This window comes from Callospermophilus lateralis, chromosome 17 (genome assembly GCF_048772815.1).
Source record: "Callospermophilus lateralis isolate mCalLat2 chromosome 17, mCalLat2.hap1, whole genome shotgun sequence".
NCBI classification, from domain to species: Eukaryota; Metazoa; Chordata; class Mammalia; order Rodentia; family Sciuridae; genus Callospermophilus; species Callospermophilus lateralis.
The window spans coordinates 36,024,429-36,048,814 of record NC_135321.1 but is presented as its reverse complement, the minus strand read 5'-3'; the positions used below and the strand labels follow the sequence as shown (position 1 = coordinate 36,048,814).

The 24,386-nt window shown below is 38.2% G+C and overlaps 1 protein-coding gene across 1 annotated transcript in view; it reads left to right on the top strand.

Annotated features, from left to right (window-relative positions):
• Window positions 1-20,756: 20,756 nt before the first annotated feature.
• Window positions 20,757-24,386, top strand: part of Mapre2 (microtubule associated protein RP/EB family member 2) — a 150,911-nt gene continuing 147,281 nt past the window's right edge. The window contains exon 1 of the mRNA XM_076836950.2: window positions 20,757-20,837. The gene's annotated coding sequence lies outside the window, so the exon portion shown is untranslated. The remainder of the gene's footprint in view (window positions 20,838-24,386) is intronic.

Below are 24,386 nucleotides of genomic sequence, written 5' to 3'. Positions count from 1 at the left end.
AAAGAGAAAAAAAAAAGGATTTGGGGTTCTTTATATATCCTGGAGATTAGTGCTCTATCTGACATGTGTGAGGCAAAAATTTGCTCCCAAAATGTAAACTCTCTGTTCACTTAATTGATTGTTTCTTTTGCTGAGAAGAAGCTTAGCTTGAATCCATCCCATTTATTGATTCTTGATTTTATTTCTTGTGCTTTAGGAGTCTTGTTAAGGAAGTTGAGCCTAATCTGACATGATAAAGATATGGGCTACTTTTTCCTCTATTAGGCGCAAGATGAAACCTATTTTCAATAAATGTCTGAGGAACCCGATTGTATTACGAATAGCCAAATTTTGTCATCTCTCATCCTGGCAATAAAGATCTTCTAGGCAGCAACTGTTGACCTCATATTATCCACAGTACCCTGTAGCATGCTTTACATATTATGCTGAATGACAGTATAGATTTCAGTCAATGGAAAATAAAATGTTTGACATGTAACTGTAAAAATGGTCAAGTGATTCTGGAAATCAGAAGAGCTGATTCAACTTTTCCATCACACACAATACAAATTATTTGTGCTATTACTGCTATAATTTACTCAGAACACCTTATCACAATTGATTGTGTTTTCTCAACACGTCTTCAGAGTACATGTGTAATTTGACACAAATTTTGCTTTAAGTTTATTGACAGTTTTCATCTCCGTATGTTTCATATGATTTCATAATTATGTCATGCTTCTCACTTTAGACTTTATTGTTCACAATATTTTTGATAATCAAATGTTTCAATATGATCATCACATTAACCCAAAATAAAAATTTCCAGCAAATGTGTTTCTTTTTAAAAAAGTAATTGGGCCAAATATTAAAATAAAGCTTTTCTATTTTGTCATTTTATTTCTACTCTCTCATGGTACATAAAGATCCCAACTTCCAATGTAGCTTATTTACTTGTCCCAAAATAAGTACAAGAATACTTAGCAATGCTAATTCCTCTCTAAACAAATCCCTGTCTGTCTATATACACATGACTCATATTCTTTCCTTCCTCTAGTGATCCAAGAAATGTGTTTATTCTATTCCTTCACATTTACATCTGGGAGTCTTATTAGCAAAAGTAAAAATAAATAATTTTGCTTAAATAGCTTTGCAAATCTATCCTCCCTAGAAAAGTCACACTTATTGTCCAGCACTCTGAAAATGCTCCATCATTTTTAAAAATGCTCTAGCAATTTTGTAAATTTTAATTTGCTTAAAAATCTGTTTAAAAAATATACTTTAATATTCTCATTTTACCTAAGCACCTAATGTCAAATTAGAGCAGAAACTTCCAAAACAGTGCTGTGTGGGGAGGCTGTGCTTGCCCATTAACATCCTGCCACCCCTGCAGGGCATGTGTGCCAGATCTCCCACTCCCAGTACCCCTGTGTCTTTCCCTGAGTGCTTTTGCTAGCCACTTTACAACAGGTCAATAGTGCCTGAGAATTAGCATCTCTCTGCAGGAGCCATTCACCAACATGGAAGAGAATTAGTAAATAAATATCTCAGATCCTTTACCCCTGGGTGGCAAAGAATACCCCTGAGGTGTATGTTTTACAGAAGATCCCAGAGACCCACCCCCTTCACACACACAGGTGGAGGTAAAACCCAGTAGTACACATCACCAGATAATTTACCTTTATATTGACTGCTTTCCTCCTGGTATTTTTTTAAATTCTACTGATGTTCGCCTCACCTCCCAATTATACTCTCTGTTCTTCCATCTTTCTCCCAGGATATAGTTCTGTGAGAGCCCAAATTGAGATCCCTAGTAAGACAAGAAGTCTTGAGAAGAAGATCCCTAGGATGGGATTCCAGAACTGAATGATTGACTTGCCAAAGGGCAATCAAAGTGGTAACAACCCTAGGCATGCTGTGGTGAGTCAACTATTAAAACTTAACAGTGCCCTTTTATTGGCTGGGTAATGTGGGGTTTTTTTTTTTTTTTTTTTTTTTGGTGTTAAGTTTTTTGAGTTCTTTGTATATTTGGAGATTAATGCTCTATCTGTGATGCAGGTGGTAAAGATTTTCTCCTACTCTCTAGGCTCTTTCTGCACACTCTTAATTATTGCCTTTACTGTGAAAAAGCTTTTTAGTTGGATACCATCCCATTTATGGATTCTTGATTTTACTTCTGCACTTTAGGAGTCTGATTGAGGAAGTCAGTTCCTACGCCAACATGATGAAGAGTTGGGCCTACTTTTTCTTCTATTAAGCACAGGGCATCTGGTCTAATGCATAGGTCCTTGATTCACTTTAGTTTTGTGAGTGATAGGAGTTCAATCTCATTCTACTACATATGGAGTTCCAGTTTTCCTAGCACCATTTGTTGAAGAGGCTATTTTTTCTCCAATGTCTATGTATTGTTCCTTTGTGTAGGGTGAGGTGACTATATTTGTATGGGTTCATCTCTGTGTCTTCTATTCTGTTCCACAGATTTTCATGTCTGTTTTGTGCTAATACCATGCCATTTTTGTTCCTATAACTCTGTAGTATAATTTAAGTTCTGGTGTTGTAATGCCTTCTACATCACTTTTCTCACTAAGGATTGCTTTGGCTATTCTGGATCTCTTATTTTTCCAAATAAATTTTATGACTGTTTTTTCTATTTTTAATGAAAAACATTATTGAAATTTTATTAGCAATTGCATTAAATCTATACAGCACTTTTGGTAGTATGGCCATTTTGACAATATTAATTCTACCTATCCAAGAACATGGGCAATCTTTCCATTTTCAGAGGTCTTCTTCAATTTCTTTCTTTAGTGTTCTGTAGTTGTCATTCTAGAGGTCTTTCACCTCTTTTGTTAGATTGATGGGCAAAGGAACTGAGCAAGCACTTCACAGAAGAAATATGAATGATCAAAACAATACATGAAAAAAATGTTCAACATCTCTAGCAATTAGAGAAATGCAAATTAAAACTATACTAAGATTCCATCTCACTCCAGTCAGAATGGCAGTTATCAAGAATACAAATAACAATAAATGTTGGTGAGGATGTGGGGGGAAAGGCACACTCATACGTTGCTGGTGGGGTTGCAAATTGGTGCAACAACTTTGGAAAGCAGTATGAGATTCCTCAGAAAATTTGGAATAGAACCACATTTGACCCAGTTATCCCATGCCTCTGTTTATACTCAAAGGGCTTAAAATCAGCATACTACAGTGACACAGCCACATCAATATTTATAGCAGCTCAATTCATAATATCCACACTATGGAACCAACCTACATGTCCTTCAGCAGATGAATGGATAAAGAAAATGTGGTATATATACACAATGGAATATTACTCAGCCATAAAGAAGAATAAAATTTTGGCATCTGTAGATGAATGGATGGATAAGCCAGTCCCAAAAAACCAAAGGCTGAATGTTCTCTCTGATATGTGAATGCTAACCCATAACAAGAGAGGGTGGAGGGAAAGAATAGAAGTCCATTTGGTTAGACAAAGGGGAATGAAGAGAAGAGAGGGGGAAGGGGAATAAGAAAGATAGTAGAATGAATCAGATACAACTTTCCTATCCTTCTATATGTATATGAATATACAATCAGGGCAACTCCACAATCATGTACGACCACAAGAATAGAATCCTAATTAGAGTAAGTAATACTCCATGAATGTATGTATGTATAATATGTCAAAATACACTCTACTGTCATGTATATCTGAAAAGACCAAATGAAAAAAGACTCAACTGTGATGAACAGGATATGAAATAAGTAGAAGAAAAATCTCTAGGGCTGGGATTAAGGCTCAGTGGTAAAGCACTTGCCTGGCATGTGTAAGGCACTGGGTTTGATTCTCAACCCTGCATAAAATATAAATAAATAAAACAAAGTTTTTAAAAACGTAAACAGATCAAACTCATCTTAAAAAAAAATGGGACAGACTTTAAAGAAAGAAAGAAAGAAATCTTCAGTATTTGGAAGACTTGGGTAGTAATGTTTATTAAAAACTATGAAAATGGGCTGGGGATATAGCTCAGTTGGTAGAGTGCTTGCCTCACATGCACAAGGCCCTGGGTTCAATCCCCAGCACCAAAAATCCTATGAAAATGGTTGGTTGTTAAGCGCAAAGGAAATACTAAAGAAGAAAGAAGATAACAGATGGGCTCATGCTCCTGCCACCTCCCCTCCTATACCCCCTTGACTGAAGAAGTTCTGTAACCTGGAAGTGCTGGGAATTAATGACCTCCAGGAGCCACATTCAAAACAAGATTAACAGGAATTGATGTGTAAATACCTACCCTCATTCCTTGGATGAATTGTGTTCTGCATTGGTTCTCAGAGTTTCCTCATCAGCATTAAGCTCCAGTAGCTCATATTGACTTGATAAAACAATTCTTACTAACTGGCTTCCTTCTTTTTCTCACTTACCAGTGCTCACTTTACATCCTACTTATACTCTAGTCCTTATCTCAGGGCCAGCTTTAAATAAATCCATCATCAATAGGACTTCAGTGTTGTAGCTAAAGAACTAGGCAAAATCATGAGGAATCCAATCAGATCCCATTTAAACATTTATGAGATTTGGACCCTACTAGGTAAAAGAGAAGAAAGAGAAGAAAGAAAGAAAGAAAGAAAGAAAGAAAGAAAGAAAGAAAGAAAGAAAGAAAGGAAAGGAAGGAAGGAAGGAAGGAAGGAAGGAAGGAAGGAAGAAAGAAAGAAAGGAAGGAATCAGAATAGGATCAAGGGATAAAGAAATGAATTGCATGTTATTCATTGGTAAAGCAGTTATGAGGAGGAAGAATTAGATTTTATATAAACTGATTTTCAGGGACTTGAGTAGGCTATCAATTGTCCTCTCCTTCTATCAGTGATGGAGGCCCTGTGAAAGCCACTAGATAGAGGTCTCACTCTGCCCTAAGTCCTCAACAGTGTTTTAGGATAATAACCATAGTGCGATCCAAACAAAATGACCATCACATCTGCAATTTGTTCATTCTAGAAGGTCTTGGTAAAGTGACACCTATTTACTGGGTAGAAATGCTTCCCTTTTTTTGTTTTCTCCAAGAAAAAAAAAAAAATAGGTTAAAGGGGAGAGAAGAAAAATAAGCCAAATGCCTAGTATTCCTGTGTTAAATGTTAGAAAAACATGAATCGTTGGCATTAAGGGTATAATAACTAAGGGCAGGGCAGGGGTGTCACCAGCTCTTGGGAGGCTGAGACAGGAAAATCGAAAGATCAAGGGCAGACTCAGCAATTTAGGGAGATCCCAAACAACTTAGTGAGACCCTGTCTCAAAATAAAAAAATTTTAGAAGAGCTGGGATGTAGCTAACTGGTAAATTGCCCCTGGGTTAATTTCCCAGCAACCCTCTGCCCAAAAAATAATATAATAATTAAGGGAATATAGAATCTGTTAGGTTAATTCTGTGTCTTCATTATAAATTGGCAATTATATAATTATTTTAGACATAATGCAAAAGAAATATGGGCTTATAAGCAATATAACAACACTTAAAATAACTGATATTTATAGATTTTTTTATAATTTAATAGGTTTAACAATAGTTTAAATGCTTAGGAAGTCCTGTTTGTTCTGAAAAAAATCAAATATATTAAATTTAATGTGCTTCCTAAAATTAAATTTTAAAATATAGGTGTATGAGTTTAAATTTAAAGCTCAAGGAAAAAAAACTGGATTTTGGATTGTAATTTTAATAAATCAAATATTAATTTTTAAAAATGAAAACAAGGATAAAGAGTCTTTTCTATGAACAAGAGCTGCTGTCAAGGACAACCAAAAGGCCCATCTTTTGAGAGGTTGGGATATAGTAAGCCCATGTTTATAACCACTGTGGATTTCATTTTTTAAAAGGGGACAATCTAGCAGCCCACAATTAACCTGAATTATTTCTCAAATCATTTCTCAATGATTTGCATTTTCAATCCCTTCACCATCTTGTCTGAATTGCAACAAATCTAAGTACTGTCTGATTCTTCCGGGAATTATTTTCTGTATCTTCCTGTGAGGGTCACAACTTTCAGAGATTTTAACACAACCCCAATTTGATCCTGCAACTGTCTGGTCTTCAGCTTCAATGTGTAGCTATATTGAGAGCTTGTCTCCACCTCACCACCCACAACATAAAGTGTGAAAAGAACTGTGCATTTCCATTGCTTCTCCTCCCCCACCCATTCAGAATGATGTCATTGCTCTATCCCTGTTTTCCTCACTAATTAAATTTTCACAATTATACAGGAAAAAGTATCTAAGTAATTTTTTTTTTTTTTTTTTTTTTTTTTTTTTGGTACAGGGGATTGACCTAGGGGCATGTAACCACTGAGCCACATCCCCAGACCTTTTTTTATTTTTTATTTTGAGACAGGGTCTCACTAAGTTGCATAGGGCCTTGCTAAATTGCTGAGGCTGGCTTTCAACTTGCAATCCTCCTGCCTTAGCCTCCAGAGCCATTAGGATTACAGGAGTACACCACTGTGCCTGGCTAAGTACTGATTTCTTTAAGTAAATAAAACTGCTTTATTGTTAGGACTTGAAGTATGTGAGAGTGTTTTTTCATTTGTTTGTTTTCACTGTTTTACTTTAATTATTTACCTAAAACATTATCTTAGCTCATTAGGTAGAATCTTTCTATGAATTTCCCAGATGGTTTCAGCGTACTGCCCAGGGAGATAAAACAAGGCATTGTGATTGTTGCATTTTTTTCTAGGTGGTATTGAATAGTAATCATTGTATTTAATTTACATAAATGGGCACTTCAAAGAAAATAAGGACAATGCTTAAATTTTTTTCAATGTTGGTCACCATTCACAGTCAGAAACTGAGAGACCAAAAATGAAAGCAGCCAGTTGAGAATTCTTCATCTACCCCAACCCAAACCCAAACATAAAGCCTGTGGCAGCCCACCTCCCCTGGAATCTCAGGACTACTGGGAAAGCCTGGGACAGCCTTAAAAAGTTCTCTTTTGTGCTTTCAATCTCCCATACCCATTCCTCTGGGCAGATGAGCTCACCACAAAAATAAAGATTTATCCCTTATTATTAGCCATAAAATCCACTAGCTAACAGATCTTGTGTACCTACTGTGTGTCAGGCAGCATACTGAGGAAAAAAAAAAATCCCTAAGAGTAGGATGAAGTCTCTGCCTTCCAGAAATGCCTAGCATGGTAAAGGAAAGGATGCAGAAAAAAAAAAAAATTGAAATATAAATCTGAATGTAATAGGATAGTGATTCATAAGACAAGCAGAGCTTTTATCAAAACATGCATAAGTAAAAGATACACCTACCTGGAATTTCTCCAAAATTCATGCTAATACTTATCTGTTAATTTGTGGTTATTTTCCTGTTTGTTTAACCCCTGCCTAGACTATTTTAGGAAACTATGAGAGAAATATGTGGATTACTGATAATCAAGGAGAAAAATTACTATTACTTATAATGTGAAGTTCCAATTACAGATTGCTATTTAAAATGTCACTATTGGTTTGTTTGGTTTTTTTTTTTTTTTGAAGGAAAAATATTTATTTTTATTTTTTTCTTTTTCATATGAATGTGGATAGATAGAATAAGTAGGTAAACAGATAAACTTAAAAGACAGAAATAAGGGGATCTGGGGTTGTGGCTCAGGGATAGAGTGCTCACCTAGCACGTCGGAGACCCTGGGTTCTATCCTCAGTACCACATAAAAATAAATAAAATAAAGGTATTGTGTCCATCTACAACTAAAAAAATAAATAAATATTTAAAAAAAAAAAGAAAGAAAGAAGTTAAGAACCTATTTTATAGTATTCACTGATTTACCTCTTTCTAGAATCTTGTACTTTCTGGAATCCCAAAATCCTTTTCTCCTTTTTAAAACTTCTTCCATAAGAAAAGAAAAAGTAACAAAACAAAACAACAAAACCATGAAAACCTAGTATTTCAGTTACCTACAGAAGTATTTAAAAACCTCCTCCAAATTTCAGGGTCCTAAATCAACACTCCATAAGGCCTCACTATTCTGGGATTGACTGAGCTCAGCTGGATGGTTGTTCTGGGGTTTCCCCTTCTGGAGGCTGGAGAGGATTAGAGCATCCAAGATGGCCACTTATGTGTATGGCAGGTCGGTGGGAATGGCAGGAAGGTCAGGTTCACTTGTAACACTGGGATATCAAGAAGTCTCTCCCTCTCCCAACACACACACTTTGTAGTCTTTATAGCCATCACAAAATATTTACTGAGCCTCTTCTCTAGACCAGACGATGATCTAGGTGTTGGTGATGCAGCAGTAATCTAGGTAGAAATCTATCTACTTCATAAGTTTACCACCCACCCACCCCCGTTAAATAATTTTAAGTAGTTGCAAATATTTTGAAGAAAATTCAACAGACAATATTATAAAGAAATAAGAGAGCAGCTTTCAATGAGTGCTTCTTAAATGAATGAATGAATGAGCATTTAGCTTCTCTCAGGAGCACAGCACCATTATCAAACTAAATAAAAATAAGAAAAGGATTTGATGTTAACATTTGTTTAAGTTAGCAGATTAAGATAATATAAATTATTTCAAAGTGGAATCTGGATTAACATATTACTCAAGGACTAGAGAATAAAGTATGATCGATTTTATTTGCCACTAATAAATTTTATCACAGACGCTGATTAAGTATATCATGGCACCGCTCATAAAATTGTAGAAGTAATTTTTCACGTATTGTCACTGTTCATTTAATTTTTGTCATGATATAAAAGAATATCATCAATATAGGTAACCAATTCTGGTCAAATAAACAAATTACAAATCATTTGAAAATTGAAATTAATGTAGTAAATTATAATAGCACTTAAGACTTTAGTTCTTGAGGTAGTTCATTATTGAAATATTTACAATGTACTGTAAGCACAAAACAAATAGAGCTTTTTAAAAATTCGTGAATCACAATGACCTCAGTTCTTCAGTGACCATTTTTAGCAACAGGAATATATATATATATATGTGTGAGCAAAAAGACAGTCATGAAAAGATAACCATAACCTTGAACTAGAGTTCAAAAACTCTAAAACTGTATTCTATTTTTGCTAATGTCACAGATCATATAACTTTATGCAATAAAACTTAATTTGTCAGCCCTTTCTAGTCCAATGGAAATCCCACCTCCACCACTACTCTGTAACAGCAAGCAAGAGCCTGCCCAACTCACAGAAATGTTATGGAAATCAAACTATACAATACACATAAAAATGTATTGTAAAGATTTTTACATTTTATATATGTGTAAGGTGTATTATTATCACTAAGTATTTATGATGTAAGAGCTTGAAATATCACTGTGGGAGATGATTCTGAAGCCATTTGAAACTTAAACAAAATCACAGTTCCATAAAAGAGAGCAGACACTTAAAAATCAACTCTTGCTAGACCATTTCAAGCATTATTTTTATGCATGGTACAAAAGAAAGTTATATAAAACTATTACATGCTATGGATCGCATGATACATGTATAATACATGCCAATTTGGGGGATTTAAAAGTTTTTAAAAAATTGTCTCAGAATCAGTGAACATGATAATTTCTTTCCAATTATAAAAGTAATTTATATGTGTTGAAAACCTAAAAAATACAAGGTGTTCACAGAAACAGAATATCAAGTAGTAGAAAAACTAGATTGAATTAGAATTTGTATTATTGAAAATCCAGAGGGAAAAACATCAGTTAGGGTTAATGCAATTCAGCAACCAAGGGCTAAGGCAAGAGCAGCTTCTTTCCATCCATCTGCTCTGCTTTTCGTAGCATCTGCCTTCCTGAGACAAGCTTCCCTCATGGTATCAGTTCCAGGTGTCCTATCTGCAACCCTACATTCTCTAGCATTCCAAGCAAGAATTGTTGCTCTACTAAGATCATCTAAGTCATCTCATCTCACCTTAATTGTAACTGTTTCTAGATAAATTAAAAATGTTCAGGAAAACCACATGGACCATATGTGGAAGGTGGTAATATCCAAAGTTAAAATCTATTACTAGAATAAAAAGAGAGGAAAAGAATGTGTAAAGCAATGATTGTTAACTTTGCATGTCAACTAGGGAACCCAGTTGTTTGTCCAAATGCTAGTCTTGATGTTGCTACAAGACTATTTTGTAAATGTGAGCGACATCGGAATCCATAGACTTTAGGCAAGGCAAATTAACTTCCTTAAGGTAGTGGTCCTCATTCAACAAGTTGAAGGCCTTGGGAGAAATGATTAAGGTTTCCTGAAGAAGAAAGACCTCTCCTCAAGACTGTAGCATGGAAACCTTACCAGACTTTTTAGCCTGCACAGCTTATTTGCAGAATTCAGACTCAAGATTGCAACGTCAACTCTTAGTGAACATCCAGTTTGCTGGTTTCCCACCATATTTACCAGCCTCATAAGCATGGAGCCATTTTCAAATCAATCTTTCTCTTCTGTCCCCTCTCACACTGTGGTGTGTGTGTTTGTGTGTGTGTGTGTGTGTGTGTGTGTTTGTGTGTGTGTGTATGCATGTGTGCATACAAAAGTCAACCAAAAAGTCCATTAAAAATTGAAAACTATAAAAATGAATAAAAATCTCCTATAATCCAGGATGCCACCCTTTTGAAATATTTTCTTCAACTTTGTCAACCTGCTTACTTTTCTATGCATAGAAATATAGAGGAATTTATTTTATTCAAATAGTATCATACTGGTTATACAATATTCAAAATCTTTGAGTCTTGTCTTTAATTCCTAAATATATTAAAGTTACCATTTTTCCATGCCCTTAAATATTTTTATATGATTTTTTTAACACTTATCAAATAATCCATCACTCAACTAAACTACAATCTCTTTTAACTATTTGACTGTTTCTGGGCTTTTTGATGATTGCTTTTCATTCCTTAAATCCACAGGGTGCTTTCCTGACTTGAAAAGCCAACTAGGCACTGCTTCTGAAACCTGAAGTCTCTAGAGGTCAGGATCAAAAATGTTGCACTTGGTTCCACTTGGTGAAAACTAGAGCTCATTATGAATAAAGAGCATGTTGCCAACTTGGCCTTTAGCCAGAGTGAGTCTGGCCTGGCATCAAAAAATATCACTAAACCATGAAGATCCATACCCATCATAAAGGTCTTTGTGGCAGTGATGTGGACTCCTGATTCCTGCTCTTCTGTCATAATCACTGTTATGAGCATCCTTTTGTTTTCAAGTGACAGAGTAATATTGTGATTTGTCCAAAATTTCTTTCATCTTATAAGATGTTCATAAGAATGAAAATCAACAAAGAAAATAAAAAGAAGAGGAGCTCTAAATAAACCTGCAGGGAGTCTCAGTAGGAACATATTTTGCATTCTATATTTCCTCATTTACACTCCCAATTATTAGATAAAAAGTCCATGTGCACTCATGAGTGGTGAACAGAATGGATGTTCTTGTGAAACAAAGAAACACATGGTAGCGTGGCAAACCATGTTAGTGTTTCTCCAAAGCACAACTGACTTGGGGGTTTTGGGAGCCAACTCTCCCACTACGCCAGGTTTTATTCTCCACCATTATCCCCATTTACAGAGGTCCTGACCCAAATCCCCAGAGCAAGCACACAACTCATAGCAGCTGGATTTCTCTGAGACAGTTAAGTGGCATTTTTTTCTAATTGCTCTTCTCAGAATTTAGATAGGGGATAAAACATTTTGTGAAATGGTGATAGTAATGGCAAGAATTAATTTATGGATGTGGTTAGATGCTATTTTAGCAAGACCTTGAAATGTGGCATGTGGTTAGCATTTATTTCACAGATACAGATAATCTTTCTCTTTAAGAAAAGGATTTCAAAGTCTCTTGTTCCACTATTTCACACATATTATGTTTCCCTTTTTATTTATTTGTCATATTCAAAAGCAAATTGTTACTCTGTAAATTCTGGGTTTATTTTTGAGATGAATATTAAGCTTTTCACCTAAATATTGCTTGGAGACTTGTATAAAATGTGTTTGTGATCTTTATCATACATGTTAGCTAAAAGACTGAAAGGACTTTTTTTTCCTACATACTAAAAGAAGAAAGCTTTCTGTAGGTGTGAAAGTTACTAACTTACAATAAACTTATACTGAACGGTTTTTTAATAAATAAGGTTGGTAAATTAACAGAGAAATAATACATTGTGGTATAGAAATTTGGGATTGAAAAAACAAAAAGGAAAATTCAAATCAGAAGAGATTTACGAATCTCTCTTGTTCTTTTATTTTTTATGGATTCATCTGAGCCTTGGGTTCTACTGGAAAACACCCTACATTAAATAAATTCCAATTTAATATGGAAAATGGAACATAAGTGCTAGATATTTTAAATCATAACATGCCACAAAGCCACAAAATGAGAATATTCAAATTTAAACAAATATCTATTTGCCCTTATTTAACTACAAGTCTACATTAATGAGATAATTGGTTAGAAATAGAATTCTATGAAACCTGAAAATAACAGTGGTTAATTATCTGCCTGCCAATTCTTACTAAGTATAAGGTAAAGGAGAAACAAACTCTTTTTCTCCTCTTACATGGTCAATACTCTACACTTCTGATCACCCAATGTGGTGGGAGGAGTTCCCACACATCAAGAAAATCTTTAGCTGACACCAATTGTGTGCTCCATAGTTCAACTCAATTCTGAGACTCTCTCCTGGGGAAATAGCTTCAGATCTCACCGAGGAAGGGCTCAATACCACGAAACTTCTTCCCAATTCAGATGCCAATTGCAAGTCGAGCAAAATTTCTGAACAACCAGCTATAATCGGAGTTCCCACAATCCCTCCTGGGATTGAATTAATCTTCTAATGTGACTCACAGAATTCAGGGAAATGTTTACTTAAATTTGGCAGCTAATTACAGGACATTACAAACAATACAGATGCCCAACCAGATAGAAGAGATGCACAGGGCAAATAGAGGAGAAGGGACTTGGGAGCTTCTATGCCCTCCCTGGTGAGTCATCCTGGTAGCACCCTGCGATATTCAGCAACCTGGCCTCTCTGAACCCTGGAGGCTTCATCACATGTGCACCTGATCAATTATGAACTCAATCTCCAACTTCTCTTTCACTTTCCCGGAAAATGAAAGTGGATCTGGAAGTTCCAAGCTTCTAATCCTGGTTTTTTCTTTCTGGTGACCAGCCCCTATCCAGGAGCCCACCAAAAACAAAAGACACTTGGAAAGATAAATTCCAGAGGATTCAAAGCTCTGTGTCAGGAACTGCATACCAAAGACCAAATATTAAGAACAAAAGATACATATAGCACCCCTTACATGGGTTTTAGCAGCTCTGAGACAGAAACAAGGGGCAGATACTATATAGATATATAGATATAGATATTCTATTATATCATAATATAATAGTAAATGGAGGAAAATGGCATGGCATGAAAGATATCATCATAACTTAGCAAGAATGTGCTATGACAGGTTGTTCCTGTAAGCAATGTAGAAAGAGTAAGAGCAAACATTTGCCCTGGGTTACAGTGTTTATGATTCCTAAAGGAGAATTTGTGCAGCAGAATTAGAAAACATTCACAATTTCTATAACTTATGAAAGAAAAACAATGTCTGTCTTGAGCACCAAAGATTTAGATGGGGGAAAATAAAATGAAGTGTGAGAGACAGACAATCTTACAACACAGATCATGGCTTAGAGAACATTGGAGGGATAGCAAAATAGTAAACGTGGAAATCTGGCACAGGACAATAGGCTCTTAAATAAGTCAAGTGTGAACCTAGTCCAGGTGTGCAATTAATATTCTAGGATTGTCTGTTTAGTAATGATCTGTTCCTATTGCTATTAGGGGAAGTAGCTGATTCTTAAATTATTTTTGTTTCACTATAAATAGTTACAAATATTTAATTGTTTTTTTAAAAGATATTTTTTAAAGCCAGCAGTTGTAGAAAGGGATGAAGATCAAGACATTAAAGCTACTGTAAAACTGTAGGCATCTCCCAGGAATGCCTTGGGCACCTCTGACGTACGTGTCCTCAACTGAACTCTGGTGTCTTGCTGGATATCTCCTTTTATCGTCTCTAGTCCCACTGTCCACTCAGACTGGGGATCTGCAAATCTGGGAATGACCTACCCATACACACACACACACACACACACACACACACACACACACATATCCTCACATCCCTACTGAAGACGCTTGCTTTGGAGATCTCTCCCCTCCTTCACCATCGGCATGGCCTGAGGTCCTCCCCATCAGTATCGGCTGTCATCCTCCACTTCATGCTGTTGCTGAAGTCATCTTGCTAGAAACAACTCAGATCAAAGATGCCTATTTTCCAATACCTGTTTTGGTTTCCTTCTGCTCACACACTCTAATAGGTGAGACATTTCTTAACTTGCACAAATGTAATTCATTTGTACATGACATTAATATACAATTATTGCATTATATGTTATAAGAAAACAAAACTGAAAATGTAAAGCATGAGAAATAGCCCTATTATATATTCTACTTATTAATGGTAGGTAAAATCTTTTGCTTCCACCAAAATGTTTAGGGAGAGTAATATGGTTTTATATTCTTCATTATTTACAGAAATATTTCTTGCTCTAGGGACACTGATAAATCTGATTCTAAGTGCAGTTTGTTTCTGTGTTTAGGCTGATGGCTGTCAGAGCTGCTGAGACAGGAAGTATATCATTGGATGAGATTATGAAACTATGACTACTCATTTTTCACAACCATCTATCAGTTTTACAAGGAATTTTGTGAAAATTTATTAATAATTATATTATTTGTGCTATCTTCAATTTTAGAAATAATTTGTCCTTTTTGTAAAGCTTAAGTTAATCCAACTAGATAATGTAATACATAAATCCACTTAGGCAAATATATGCAAACTGCTAATAAATTTTAGTTGGCTTTAAGAGAGAATAAAATAGTTAAAGACATTCCTTCCATGTTGGGGATCCTGACCCTTCCCTCAGAATTCCTTGGACCTGGTAAGTACCCCTGTCTGTCTGACACAGAGGTTAATTAAGGATGCCAATGTCAATCCATATGTTACTTATTAGTAAAGCCTGGGGCCTTTCAACAAATTATTTAATTATGCCTTCAGAATGTACTGATATAAACACTATGAAATAAATTGATTCTATTCACCTGTTCTGAGGAGCATATAAAAATATATATCCAACTTATGTCTTGAATATGAGTTTATTTTCAGAGTGTTATAAAATCATAAATACTTCTGTTCACATAATAGCTTTGAATGAATCAACGTAATATTTTGCTTCTTTTGATGTACAGTAAACACTTTAGTGTATATCCCAAGATACATAATGCATTAAGCTTAATTTCATGTTTTATCCTATGTTACCTTATGGAAACAGCAGTTTTAGCTAGAAATTGGGATTTGGGTGAGTTATTTAAGCTCTCTTCTGAATTTCATCTAGAAAATGATAATACTTTTTTGCTAATTCACAGATATTTGAACCTTAGAACACATACATGCTTTGAAAGTGGGACTATTTTTATTCTGACACTCCATTAATAGATGCTAGAGTCAATGCAAGGCAATGATCCCTGTGAACTGTCATCTGATGCAACCTTTACCATCCATCTTAATAAACACTATCATATCTTGGTAATGAACACTTCTGTCTCAGTCTAACATGGTATTTCCAATACATTTATAAGTGGTTAACTGTAGCATATCTCTTGAGGTTATAATTTATATTTAAAGCAGTATTGCAACTCAGCAAGAACCCAGAGGTAAAAATTAGATAAATGAAAAGGATTTGAGCAAATAGTTTACAGCATTAACTGATGAAACCCTGCCTTTCCTTTTTAGTCCCTTGCATTAGTTATTTGTGGAAATGTATAATGCAAATTCTCGGACTCCTCGCTTTAAAGAAGTGGTCATATTACATAAAAATATTTGGGAATAGTTTTATAAGGAGTTAAATATTTTAAAAGTGGAGTAGATGTCACTGACATCTGTAGGCTGAGGCAATATAAATTTTTTAAGATCAAAAATGCTATTCAGTGACCAGTAACATATTATATCTAAATAATATATCTGAATGGCTATTTTAGTCAGCTTATGCATTGCTGGAACCAAAATATCCAACAAGAACAATTCAGAGAAGAAAAAGTTTATTTGGGTTTGCAGTTCCAGAGGTCAAGTCCAAGGTCGGCCAACTCCATAGCTCTGGGCCCAACGTCATGGTGGAAGGATGTGACAGAGGAAAGCAGTCTAGGACATGGCAATCAGGAAGCAGAGAGAGAGCTTCCTTTGACAGGAAATATTAAGAACAAAAGATGCATCAAGCATCCCTATCAGCTGGGAGTTTACATGGGTTTTAGCAGCTCTAAGAAACAAGGGGCAGATACTGTATAGATATATAGATATAGATACAGATAGATGTCTTACTATATCATAATATAATAGTAAATGGGGGGAAATGACATGGCATGATATCAGGGCATGGCAAAATATCAAACCAAAAGACATACTCCCAGTGACCTACTTCCTCCAGCCACACCCTATCTGCCTACAGTTACCACCCAGTTAATCCCTATTAGTGGATTGAGCTATAAATGAGGTTAGACCTCTCATATCCTAATCATTTCACCTCTGAATGTTCTTGAATTGTCTCACACATGAGCTTGTGGGGAATACCTCATATCTAAACCATCACAATGGTATTCTAGATTTATAGCATTTATCAATACTTTATTTCTTTTAAGTATGTCAAATGTTAGGAGATGTACATAGCAAGTAGAGTTGACATAACCTCAGCCCTTTGGAAAAAGCTCCCAGTTAATTGAAGATTTTTTTTTTCACATTGTTATCAGTAATAGCTCCCCTTGTTTGTGGACTGATTTTTACTCACAAAGCAATATTTCAATGTTCTCATGAATATGAAAAGAAATTTCTGTCAAGGGTATAATTCAGATAATGATGAGAAAGCATGAAACAATTTGCTTCTGCTGAATGATTTCATTCTGTCTATGGCCATACCACCCTCAAAGCTTTTGATCTCATCTCAAAGATTTTGTTCTTTGTATACACACATTCACTCCTCAAATAGAGAATGACCACCAATGTCTTTAAAATTAGAACATTTTCCTTTTTTTTTTTTTTTTTTTTTGGAGGGCTACCAGGGATTGAACCCAGAAGCACTTAACCACTGAGCCACATACCCATCCTTTTTATTATATTTTAGTTAGAGACGGGGTCTCGTAAAGTTGTTTGGGGCTAAGTTGCTGAGGGTGGTTTGAACTCACAATCCTCCTGCCTCAGCCTCCCCAGCCACCAAGATTACAGGCATGTGCCACCATGCGCAGCAAAATGGAAAATATTTTCTTATGTTGCTATACCCTTTCTTGTTTAACGCTTGGTGTGTTCCCCAGAGAATAATAAAATGGAAGACCTTTCCCAGCAGCTATATCATAGAAGAGCTCAAAGGATCAATGTCTGGAGTAAACTGAGCTTGGATAAGTCATAAAATGACTCTGACAAATTTTTTTGAAATTTTTTTGCTTTTAAGTATTTTCTTAATAATATTGCATAATAACCACATTAATGTTTCCCCAAAGATAATACCACCACATGTAATGGTGCATTCCTTGAACTGGTAGTCTATGCTTGTCTTTTAATATAGCTAGACAGTTTTCAGTTTAATTTTATCCCTATCCCTCCTACATAAAATGGATCCCTGTAGAAGACATTACTCACACTTACCAAGATTCTACTTTCCCATTCCTTCTAAGTACATACTCGTTAAACAATGATCCGGTGACTTCCTTTGACCATTGAAATGTGAAAAGTGAACTGTATCCCTTGTGGGTGGAAGCACTTATGTTTGGTGAGCATTTCTCCATACTCTCTTCCCCTGCAATGGTGCTTCTGTTAGTCAGCTTTTCATTGCTGTGCCCCAAATACCTGACATAAATAAATTAAAGGAGGAAAATTTTATTTTGATGCATGGTCTCAGAAGTTTTAGACCATGGTTGACAGGCAACACTGCTTTGGGCTGAGTTGAACATAACATCATGGCAGGAGGGAAAAGAGTGAGGAAAGTTGCTCAGCCTGTGGTGGCCAGAAATCAGAGAGTAAATAAGAAACCAGAAACAAGATATAGTCCCCAAGGGCACACCCCCAGTGACCAACTCCTTCCAGCCATGCCCCACCTGCCTATAGTTTCCACCTCCCCCCAGTGGTCCATTCGAATTAATCCATCAAATGGATTAATCCACTGATGAGGTAAGAATCCTCATGATCCAATCTCTTCCCAAAAGTTTCACCCCTGGACTGTGCTGCCCTGGGAACCCAGACTTCAATATATGGACTTTTGGGAGGACATTCCAGATATAAACCATAACAGTATTCAAGGAGACGTCACAGGAATGAAGCAGGAGAGAATGAGGAGTTCCCTGGAGATTTTACATGAGCAGAAAATTAACTTGGTTGTATTAAGCCACTGATATTTTTATGGCATTTGTTACTGTGGCATAATTTAGCCTATCCTGACCAATACAATCTCCTACTCAGTTCACACTGATAACCATTATGCAGCAGCCCACAGCTGCAGAGAGTGACTGTTATACCAGTAAATCATGTTGATACATGGTTGACTCCAGTCACCAAGGAGCAAAGTATTAAAGAAATACTTGAGAATAGCAGGAAGGCAGCTGGGATAAATCATACTGTGTATCCACACTCTTGCCAGGTCCTGGGATTAGCTTGAAGGGCTACTCACAGTCATCTTGGTTTATCACCAAGGAAATATCAGTTTTATGGGATGAGGGAGTTTAAATAAGACACAGTAAAGGCTAATGGGAAATTCAGTGGAAATGCATAGAAAGTAATTGGAATTGCAAAAAAAAAAATGGGACTTGAAAGCAGGTTAAGAAACTGGTACGGATTCAGAAGTAATCTGCACTGACTTTAAAGTTGAACATAAAACATTAATAAAATTTCTGAGGCAAAAAAAGCACAGAGGAAAAAATACAAGAAATGAACTTCAGAAAACACTTGTATTTGGGGGATAAAGAAAGGAGGAAAAGCAAGAAAGGAAGAGATGGAAACTCTAATGACAACACCCATTCATTTTGAGAGCTAAGAATATCATATCTTCATTAATAAATTCATTTAAATTTAAATCTCAAGGTTTTTAATGAGGATAAAAAATGTCCTATTCCTTAACAATCCATTTACTCTCTGATATTAAAATGGATTGCCCATCCGGCAGGCAGCTGGACATTATCTGTAATAAAAAGCAAAATGATTTTTAATTCAATGCCTCAGAACCAATTTATCAAGATTTCAAGTAGAAACTGAAGAACTTTTTGGACACATATGATTTTCTCTGCATTACTGTCATGCATTTATTCAACAAATTTGTCCTCTGTGCCTGGCATGCTGTAGGGATTCAGCGTTGCTCTTGTGCTAGCTATCTCAGGCCTGTACCCACTTCACACACTGCTCCCCTAACAGGCACTTGGGCTTTGTGCCAGCTTTGTCCCTTCAAGGACAACCTTGAGAACTCATTAGCCAATATCTTCTGAACCTGGTAAGTGACCGGCCACTACACTAGGCACTGTATATGGGTGTTTTCATTTAATCTTAAAGACAATCCTATGAAGTGGGCGTTAGTATCATCCTGATTTTACAGCTTGGGAAGCTTCAAGGTTAAGAAACTTGCCAAAGGTCACGCAGCTAGCAAGTGGTGTAGTCATGACTCAAAATAGGGGACCAATGCCAAAGTCTGCTCCCAGCTTTGCTACTGAAAGTTCCAATCCTGGAACTAGCAGCACTGACATTACTCAGGTGTTTGCTGGAAATACAGAATCTCAGGCCTAACCCCAGAGGCACTCAATCAGAATTTGGTTTTAACAAGATCCCCAGGGGATCCCTGTGTAAAGTTTGGGAAGCACCGTGCTCAATCACTCCACTATGAAAACTACAGTTTAATAAATACTAGGGGAGATACATCTTTCCCCCTGAATAGTAATTTTGGGGGAAAGGTAAATACATGCTCTCCAAGTGCTAAAGGAAAGATTCAGAAAACAATGTCTTGTTGTTTCAAACACTGGAGAGTATTAAGAGCAGCAAGGGTCGGGATCACTTCCAAAAGCCGCAGATACTGAGCTGGAGTTTGAAGCCAGGACATTTTCTCAATTCATTTCATTAAAAATAGGTGCTGTTCCAAATGGACAAGTGCCCACATCAGTAATCTTCCGGAGTTAGCTTATCCCAGCCCGGATTTTATTTTCTGAATAGAATCCAAATATCAACAGAATCAACAAGCAGATTTGAAAATTCAATAAAAACATACTATTATTAAATCTTCAATCGTGTTATTTAGCTTAGAATTGCTTAGTTTAATTAATGGTGTTCAGGATATAGCAGTTTGCCCCTCATTATCAGTTCTGCCCCAGATATAAGCGCAAACAGTTGGTGTAAAGAGCAGCTGCACTCGGGTTGGTGTGTGGACCCCGGTATGGCATAGCCTTCGCAAGCCCTCTCGGCAAGCCGACCTCCTGGCTCAAGATCAGCCCAGTTCTTTTCACCACTGACACTTTCTTCCCTGTCACCAGTTCAATCTGGCTTCCTAGGGCCTGAGCCAGCACCTTCCAGCGAGTCATCTTGGACCTGCGGGTCCTTCCCCAGCTGGGGTCTCCACCTGCACCCACGCCCCAGGGAGGAGGGCAGGGGGAGCTGGCTGGACTCTCAAGTGGACTAGCCTGGCCGCGGTGGTGGCAGACGGCTAGTCACGTGCGGCGGTTGGGGCGGAGCGCGCCCGGCCGAGTGGGTGGAGAAAACAAAGCCCCCAGCTGTCAGCCGGAGAAGGAGGCGACCGCGCCGGAGCAGGTGAGTCAAGTGCATTTAAAGCGGTACCGCCCTGGCGCACCCAGATACCCTTTGCCCTGGCTCAGTCCCTCCCAAGCTGGACTCTAGCCGCATCTCCTACCGCCGCCTGGGTCAGCAGCCTGCGGGTTGCACAGCGAGCGGAACTGGGTGTCCCCGAGACCAGTAAGAAGTTGTGCAGGCGTCAGTGTCTTCCCTTCCCGGGTGCACCCCGCGTCGCTCCCGCCGGCGGTCTCTCTTTGGGGGCCCCAGCGCCCCGCACCCCAAGAAAGGGGAGGGAATCGGGGCTGCCACGCTGGCAGAAGGAAAGTGGACTAGCTGAGGGGTGAGAGCTGGGGCAGTCCAGGATTGGGGGAGCTGGCATCGGTGAAGGAGGGGATCCTGCAGGTGCGAGCACGCAGTGAACAGCCTTAGAAGCTGGACAGTTGAGGCTCCGGGGCTGAGAGCTGCAGGGGACGCTGGCAGAAGCTGCGCACTTTGGGACACACCAGGAAGTGCAGCACACTGGTGCTGGTCGGCTGGGGAGCAACCCCCAGCCCCCGATTCTGCTGTCGCCCCCAGTGTTTTCCCTCCGGACGACAAAAGTCCCATCACTTCTCCAATAGGAGTTCTCACTCCTGGCACCCAAGACTCAAAGAGCCCTGGTGGGTGGAAAAGGGAGCGGATTATTGTTTTGAGGCTAAGTGGTTCTTTTGCAGGGAACACCCCGAGTTAGGGGTGAAACCCACTCTGCTTTGGTAAGAAATTCTTCGGTCCACATTTACAGGGGCTGCGCCAAAGCCAGAAGTCCCACAAAGGGCCAGAAGGAGGGGTGGACGCATTAAGACCCTCCCCTCTAAACCTGAAGCGTTTGATAATGCAGACTTTTGAGACACCAAAAGAGCTAGTGGTATCTAGTCACCCCATGAGTTACTTCGCCAGTCCAGGGCCCGGGGGGGGGGGGGGGGGACGGGACGTGGGCGCGGGGTGGGCCGAGCTGAAACCTCGCAGGAAGGGGCGCTGCAGCCATTTGATCAGGAGGAGCCTTTGTCTTAACCTCCAGTCCCCTTCTGCTAGTCCTCGCCGGGCCAGTAGCGCGGTGGAGTAATTAATATTCCGAACATTAGCTGTCCCATCACCTCCGCACCAGCCGCCACTCCGGTCGTCCCTTCCCTGCGGGTCTTCTCCATCACCTGCTCACGTCCGATCCTTTTCCAAAAAAGAAAAGAAAGTGGTCCAGACCCACTAGGAAAAAGAGGTCACTGAAAGCACTATAATGCATTCAATGCAAAAGTAAGGGTTAAGTGTTCAAACCCGGGCCCGCCTGCGCGTGAGGAGTCGGAAGAACTTTCCTGATTAGCATAGTATCTGCCCTGGAGCTGTGCTGCTAGGCGGAGGTTCGGTCCCAGACCAGGTGAAGCGTGCAGTCTTGTCTCGATTGAGGTCGGAGTAGCACCTGCTTCTAGACAGAGGACCCGTGGTTTACAGCTTTGCGGAGCAGGACACTGTGGGATGAAACAAAACGGAGATCAAAAGGTAACCGAAGAATAGTAACATTTGGTATGCTTTCTTGGACTCTAAATTTGAGGAAGGTTTTAGCAAGCCAATAGGGGGTTTTAGCAAGCAAAAGGAGGAGCCCTTGCTCTTGCAAGCGCCCCTCCTGGAAATGCTCCCTTGGGTTGCTGCCTTTCTTGTCTTCCAAACTAAGACATCAGTTAGGGGCTATTGTCAGTAGACCTTTAAGCTGGGAAGGATTCATGAGTGCATGCAAGGGTTCTTAGACTAAATTGACGTTTCCCACGTAAGGGAAAGGCAATGGTTCTCCAAACCACTGGTTCCCAAACTTTGCTGTATATTAGAATCACCTGGGGGATTTTGAAAAATCCTGGCGTCTATATCAGCTCTCAAACCATTTAGATCAGATTGGGGGTGAGAACTAAGCATTGGAGAGAGAGAGAGAGAGAGAGAGAGAGAGAGAGAGAGAGAGAGAGAGAGGAGGCCAAAACATTTTAAAACTCCAGGTGATTCCATTGTAACACAGTTCCATGTAACACACTTTGGGAACCATTGTTGCAAAGGCAGAGTTCAATGGCCAGCAGCAGCAAGCATTGCAAGACAAGATGCCAGTTTAACTACTTGAGTGGGTGAGAGAGAAGCAATGAAACTAGGGTGCTGATGAGTAACACCCTGGGACAGGAGACTGTCATCAGGCAGCCTGACTGGTGGTGACACCTACCACATCATTTTTCCCTTACCCACCTAGAGTCTGGTTGTTGTTGGAAAGATCCAAGTTCACTGTCAATGCATGGTTTCTGTGATGTTGTTAAGGGAAATCGGTTAGAAACTTTCATTCCTGTGATGACTCATGTGTAGCAGGCAGCAGGGAAACCCAGCAGAAACAAACCCAGAGCAGCCTGGTGAGTCAGCAGGCTGCAATCCAAAGCCAGCCCGGTGAATAGGAAGCAATTACAGCAAGTTGCTTATTGACACGCACACATGCTGCACTCCATTGAAAGCACATTTTAGTGTCTGATCAGAATCTGCTTGTAAAAACTGCTCCCTTTTTCAACACCCAATCCTCCCTGCTTCATCTAATGCTCTCTGCTTTTAAGAGGAAGATTCAAGCCAAGCCAACTAGACATCTTGTAATTTTCTTTGAGGAAGGCACATTAAAAAATGAAGAAAATGTAAACTGGTTTGGGTTATGTCAGTTATGTGAAGTAGAAAGGGAGAATTTGTAACACATTTTAATACAAAAAAGTCAAATATTCTTTGTATGTTCATAGATGATTTAATGGAGCTATTCAACTAGAAAATGGTTATAAAACATTGCATATGAAATTAGTTTGCTATTGACCAAAAGTTTCTTGCTTAAAAAAAACTTGTTTAAAGATTCAGTTGAATAAACTTATTATTTTTCCTATTTTTATTACTTTCAGCTTCTTTATCTCTTCCTCTCTTCATTACCATCACTCTATCATTGCCTAAATGCTTTCTTCTGTATCTTCAGCAGTTTTAAAAGAGAACAACAGTGCCTGACACATAGCAAGCTCTCAATATTGTCTGCCATTGAACTTCATTTGAACCTATCTTATAGCACCTATTTGGAATTCTGTTATCTACTAGGGACCTTTATGTCTGTGTCCCTATAGAACCATGCACAAGACCCCTTGTGATACATATGTTGCTTGTGTGTACTGAAGATTATTCAAAAGAGAGGATAAACATTGGAAAACAAAGCCTTCTAAGTACATTCAGTTTTATAATTTTCAGACATCCATTCTGGATATGAAGAAAGCAAAATCCTGTTATAATTCTTAAGTGCTATAAAATGATAGTTAATTTAGACTTCCATTTTTACACAAACTTAGCATTTTGAGTATATCTGATATTTGTTATAACATTTAATCATGCCCTAATGATCAAGGATTCACTTCACAGAACTTCTTTCTCATTATGGAAAAAGTACATATCCCAACTATGGGTGCCTTGAGGAATTTAGTAGTTTAGGAGTGTTATTGCAGAATAGGTTAATAGTTAAACTGCTTTTATTGGCATCTGCCTTCTGCTCTT